Source organism: Echinops telfairi, unplaced genomic scaffold (assembly GCF_000313985.2).
Source record: "Echinops telfairi isolate 266 unplaced genomic scaffold, ASM31398v2 ScPeMD7_2;HRSCAF=8, whole genome shotgun sequence".
Classification (NCBI taxonomy): Eukaryota; Metazoa; Chordata; class Mammalia; order Afrosoricida; family Tenrecidae; genus Echinops; species Echinops telfairi.
The window spans coordinates 42,337,150-42,343,149 of NW_022103898.1; positions in this window are offsets into that span (position 1 = coordinate 42,337,150).

Sequence of the window (6,000 nt, forward strand, 5' to 3'; positions counted from 1 at the left end):
TAAAGAGTCCCTTCATGAACACAAGGGATTTCCATGAGTCAGAATCTACCCCATAGCCATGGGCTCTTTTGGTTTTCCACCTTCAAAGCCCCCTTGCTGGTGGGGTGTGTGTGTGTGGGGTTCCTCACAGCAGGAAGCTGTCCAAATACAAGTGGTGCAGGAATCCACCAGGATACAAAAGGATGGAAAATCCTGGGGGAGAAAGAAAGAAACTTTACACATCCCTAGACTATTTCCTCCTGCAGCAAACTTTGTGCCAGAGCTACCTGAGAACAGGTGCAGATGAGGGGTACTAGCAGTGGCAGGGTTCTTACCTTATTATGGGCTATCTTCCAGGGCCCTTGGTGCCATAGTGGTTAGTGTTTGGGCTGCTGTCCTCGAGGTCATCAGTTTGAAACTACTAATCACTCCGTGGAACAAAGACAAGGCTTTCTGCTCCAGTAAGGAGTTACAGTCGCAGAAACCTGCAAAGGAAGTTGTGTCCTGGCCTGCGGGCTCTATGGGTCACTATGAGTCAGAATTGGCTCGCTGGCAATGAGTTTCATTATTTTTAAATCTTGCTGTGTAATGCAGAATTACAAGGTACATAAAGCAGGTAGGCTTTAAATAGCTAAAAATATGCTGCTTGGTGTTTAAAAATGGGTACATATAAATTTGACTTCAGCAGTGGCAGATTTTATGATTTAGTGAGTTTCATCTTGCTATAAAGAAGTAAACAATTGGGAGCCAATAGATGTGTATCATTTTTAATTCATTTGTATAACAACCTACAAGAGACTGAAGACAGCTGCCCTGGTTCACAATGTAATTCACAGCATTGATACTTTTGGGACTTAAAATAGTTTTTAACAAATTAACTTTATTAAGTGCCGATAATCTATTCTTGACACTAAGATATTCTGCATAAATCAGAATATCTTAGTGTCAAAAATAGATTATCGGCACTTAAAAAAGTTAATAGGCTACCTAGAGCCTATTTCTTATTATTGTAAGTGGGAGAAATTATAATGCACTGTATGTCAAACCATAACTTAACACATTTTCTAAAATATAACTAAAATAGAGAAATAGATATTTCTCTAAAACACTCTCAGAATGTCAAAGAGGTTAATACCAAAAATTTAAATAGTTTTTAAAAAATGATTTTAAGCAGAGCATACACAATGCATATTTCTCTTTATGGTAATTTTTTTCTTAAATCTTTCCACCTGGTTCTCACTTTCTAGCATTTCTACTTAGAATGTAAAAAGATTTTCTAAACATTTTTGGTTAAAAAATGCGCTGAATTTTACAATGAAAAACTACATTTTCCCAATATTTACATTAGTGAAAAATGTTGTTTTAATAGATGTAGTCACATTTGAGTGTAAAAAAATCAAGAGAAATTTTGCTAAGAAAATGTTAATTCAATGTATTTCTGTAGGTTTTTATAGTGTGCTTGTATTGAAACATTGACATGAGCTCATAGTACGGAAGAATGATGACAAAGTAGAAAAATGACTAGATATTAGTTGTTTATTACTTGAAGCTTAGAATAATGCTTAGTGTCAGCAAAAACAAAATATGAACAGTCAAATACTAAAATGTCAGAGTACTAGAAATGAGGAATGATCTCTATTTTATTCAAATCATTCCCAAAGAATGTATATAACATAAAAATAAGTAGCCCTTTCCTGAGACAAAATGTTAAAGTAAGCAATTCAGCTTAAGTAAAGAAATTCTATCATATTTGTGAGCACATTGGTTTAAGAGAAGACAAAACTAAGAAAGTGTTACTGAAGATGACTTTAAAAAACTCAAAACAACCACTTTCTACATCAGGAGCAATTGCAGCTCGGCAATTCTTAGGTGAGAAACAGTGCTCCTCATCTACCACACCTGCCAGAAGTGAGCAGTTGAAAGCATTAGAGAAACATCCAGATTAGAGCTGGAGGGCTGGCTGTGGAAAGCAAAAATAACACTTTAAGCCCCTTTTTGACAAAAAATAAACAACTTTTTATAATGTCTTTTTTACCTCAAGTGTTTCTCACCAAGGAAAAGAAATACTTCTAAGGTCTATCAGATACACGAAAGGAGAATAATTACTTTGTGAATAGAGTGCGGAGATAAAAGGATAGATTTTGTCACCAGATGAAGACCATACTAAACCCACTGCACAACTCTATTCTGACTCATAGTATTCCTGGAGGGCAGACTAGAACTGTGGCTGTGCGTTTCCACCACTGTAAAGGACAAAGCCTCATCTTTATCCCAAGGAGAGGTTGGTGGTTTTGAACTACTGACTTGAGGTTAGCAGCCAAATGCTTAACCACTATATCAACCAGGGTTCCCTTTCTTTTATTGCACACAAACCTTAAACCAATTGTCCTGGGGTTCATCCCACTTACTGGTGACATTGAACTTGTAGAACTGTGCTCCACAGGGTGTCTGCGGCTGGGTTTTCCTAAATGCTCCAGTAGGTTGTTCTTTTGAGTGATCTCTGGGTGAATATAAACATCACCCTTTGGGTTAGCAGCTGAGAGCCTGACCACCTAACAACATGCAGCCCAATACAACAAGGGACTCAATTATGATCCACGCAGTGTTTTGGAAAATTTGCTCCTATGAGTTTTGATGTAGAGTATCTAGTTTTTCTATAATCATGAAAGAAAAAAGAATCAATGTTTTCAAACTTCACTGAAAGCGGAGTCTGTTGCATTTAGTACATATGCAAATGAAATGAGCTTTTTTGTGGTTAGGTACCATTGAGTTGGTTTTAATTGATAGCGACCTCAAGTTCAATAGAACAAAACACTGCCCAGTCTTGAACCATCTTCACAACGGTTCCTATATTTGAGACCATTGGTGCAACCACTGTGTCAGTCTGGCTTGTTCTTTTTCGCTGTCCATCTACTTTAGCAAACATGATGTCCTTTCCAAGTCATGGGTCTCTCCTGATAACATGTCCAAAGTATGAGGCAAAGTCTCACTATCCTTGCATCTAAGGAGCATTCTGGTTGTACTTCTTCCAAGACAGATTTGTTTGTTATTTTGACAGGCCATGGTACTTTCAATATTCTTCACCAGCACTGCAATTCAAGCACATTACTTCTTCATTCATCCTTATTCCATGTCAAACTATCGCACGCATATGAGGGATTGAAAATACCATGGCTTGGGTTAGGTGCAACCTAGTCCTCAAAGTAGTATCGTTGCTTTGACCATTTGTTCCACAGTTGCCCTTGGCCTGGTTTTAGAGACTGATATTGAGTGTCTCCATCCTCTTTTCCCACAGATGTAGTCAATTTGACTTCTGTGTATTCCGTCTGGACAAGTTTACATTTATAGTCACCATTTGTGTTGTTGAAGTACGTGTTTGCTATGAACAAGTCATTGATCTTGCAAACTTATTTAATGCAATCTACAACTTTGTTTCTATTACCAGCACCATTTTCCCTACCACTGTTCCTTCTTATTGGTTTCTAATTTTTGAATTCCAATCCCAATAATGATCAAAGCATTTTGATTACATGTTTGATCAATTTCAGATGGAAGAAATAGGTAGAATTTTTCAATTTCTTTGTCACTAGCTTTGGGGTTGTTCCATACATTTTAATAATAGCTGTAATAACTGGACTTCCTTTATACAGATAGATCTTCTCCTGGCACAGTCAGCAGAGTACGAGATAGATCTTGAAATGCCCTCGTATGAGGATGAATGTGATACCATTCCTCTGGAATCTGTCATTCCGGGCATATGGCAGCCTGATTCAGAGTGACCAATGCAGCTTACTAATGCCTAGACTACTGATCTCTATGTACTCCATTTCATATTTGAGGACTTCTAATCTTCCTAGAATCATATTTCATATATTACAAATTAAAATTATTGATAAATATTTGTAGTTGCTTCTTTTCTTCTCGTTTTGAGTTATGCTTCATCCGCAAATGAAGAACCTGAAGGCTTTGCTCGGTGACTCTTACCCCCTGCATGTCATTATGGTTGACTGCACTCACGAAGCAAGCTCTTCCTCAGTCATATTATGAACACCTTCTCACCTTCTGGCACCACCTCTAACAATTATGTGCTGATATTCAAGAGTTTTTCAGTATCTGACAGTATTTTGATACTATCCATAATAGTTTTGAGTGACTGATTTCTCTGCAGTGTATAGCACATTCCTTATTCATAATCTGCTAGTCTGGAAGCTCTGCTGAAACCTTTTCGCTTTGGGTGACCCTGCTGGTATTTGAAAATACCAGTAACATAGTGTTCAGCATCATAGCAACACAGGAGCCACCACGGTATATGACAAACTGACAGACAAGTGGTGGGACACTACCTTTGGATAATACCAAATCCACAAATAGTCAGGCTTATTTTTAACCCAGGAAATGTGATGTTTGGATGTTTCATCTGTCCCTCTCACTGGAAAGATACTCCCTAGTTAATTTACCTTGATGGGTGGGCCTTTGCTTTACTAGAAGGCCAATACATTTAGCATTGATGTGGATTATTTTAGTGATCTTAATTGATTTTTAACAGTTGCATATCAAGCTCTTAGAACATCTCCATAATTGGTCACAACAGCCTCTTCCCAGGTTCTCTGAATGGTAGCTATCTAAATTTTGAAAGGAATTTGAGGGGTCTAAGAACGCATTTTCACGCACTTGCCAAGAACCTCTAAATACTGTGAAAATCTCTTTATTCTTTATTGTGTTGTGCCATGATGGAAAGATTTTGTTCTTGTCATTATTTTGCCTGTAACAAACAGAACTTGATTCTCTCAAAGTTAGGAGGGTAAAAGCCTGAATCAAAGACATCACCTTCACGAGACCACTTTCTCCCTCTTTTGACCGCGGGGAAAGGTCCTTGTCATAAATCTTTACCTGGGTCTAAGAGTTTCTCAGCACAAGTACCCATGACCCAAAGACAAGCACTTTGTTCCCAACCCTTCTTTCTGGGTAGAAAGTTTTCTCTCTCTCGCTATCATTTCACTTTGATTTGAATTTTGTAGGACAATGAAGGATGGTGTTTGAAACTATATCCCATCTTTGTCTCACCTAATTCACACAGCAAGCATAACTTACTCACTGTTGTTGTTGTTAGGTGCCAACTAGTTAGCTCTGACACAGTGCGGCCCTATGCACAACCAAAGGAAACACTGCACAGTCCTGTGCCACCCGCACAATTGCTCCGAAGCCTGAGCGCATTCGTGCAAGCCACTTGTCAGTCCATTTCATCAAGAACCTCCCTTTTTTTCATTGCTCTTCCCCTTTACCAAACATGATGTCCTTCTCCAGAGACTGGTCTCTCCTGACAACATGTCCAAAGTATGTAAGACGGAGTCTTGCCATCCTTGCCTCTCAGGAGCACTCTGGCCTTATTTCTTCTAAGACAGATGGGTTTGTCTTGGAGCAGTTGTTGCTACTTTCAGTACTCTTTTCCAGCATGATAATTCAAGTGCATCTATTCTTCTATGGTCTTCCTACCTCAGTAATTTAAACACCAGTTTACTCACAATTGGAACCATAAACATATGCATAAAATTAAGCCTACTGCCATTGGGCCCATTCCAAGTCATCACAACCCTACATAGGGTTTTGGAGACTTTGCAAGTCTTTACAGGAGCAGAAAGCCTCATCGGTCTCCCTCAACGTAGCTGGTGGGTTTGAACCACCAAGGTTACTTTACAATTCAATGCTTAATATCACCACCAGGCTCCTTAAACATATGCATAGAGGGTAGGACTTATAGTATATCACAAAATGTAGGGTAATCAGATCCTAAAATTGAGGACAATCACCAAACCTAACCAAAACCAAACCAAACCCCCAAATGCAAACTCACTGCCCTCAAGGCATGCTGACTAATGGTGACCCTATAGGACAGGGTAGAACTGGGCTTGTGAGTGTCCAAGACTGTAACTCTTTACAGGAATAGAAAGCCTTGTCTTTTGTCTTGGAGTGGCTGTTGGCTTTGATTTGCTGACCTTGCAGTTAGCCACTCAGCGAGTAACC